This window comes from Rhinoraja longicauda, chromosome 32 (assembly GCF_053455715.1).
Source record: "Rhinoraja longicauda isolate Sanriku21f chromosome 32, sRhiLon1.1, whole genome shotgun sequence".
NCBI classification, from domain to species: Eukaryota; Metazoa; Chordata; class Chondrichthyes; order Rajiformes; family Arhynchobatidae; genus Rhinoraja; species Rhinoraja longicauda.
In genome coordinates, this window is record NC_135984.1 from 5296237 (window position 1) to 5296639 (window position 403).

Sequence of the window (403 nt, forward strand, 5' to 3'; positions counted from 1 at the left end):
CCTGTCCCAGTGTCTCTTAAATGCTGTTATTGTGCATCAACTTGCTCCTCTGGCAGCTCGTTCCATATATCCACCACCCTCTGTGTGAAAATGCTTTCCATTAGTTTCTTATTGAATCTTTTCCTTCTCACCTTAACCCTGTCCTAGATTCTAGGACCCCAGCACCTCCAGTCCTAGATTCCTCTACCCTAGGATAAAGACTGTTTGCATTCACTCTCTCTGAATACCTCGGGGTACAGAAGCAGCCCAGGGTTGGGCTGAAAGCTTCTGAAAACCATTTACACTCAATTCGTACACTGACTGGTATCAGTACAGCAAGGAAACAGGCCCTTCAGCCCAATCAATTCACATCAGCCTGGATACCTCAGGGTACAGAAGGCACCTAACAGATATGATGAGAAGG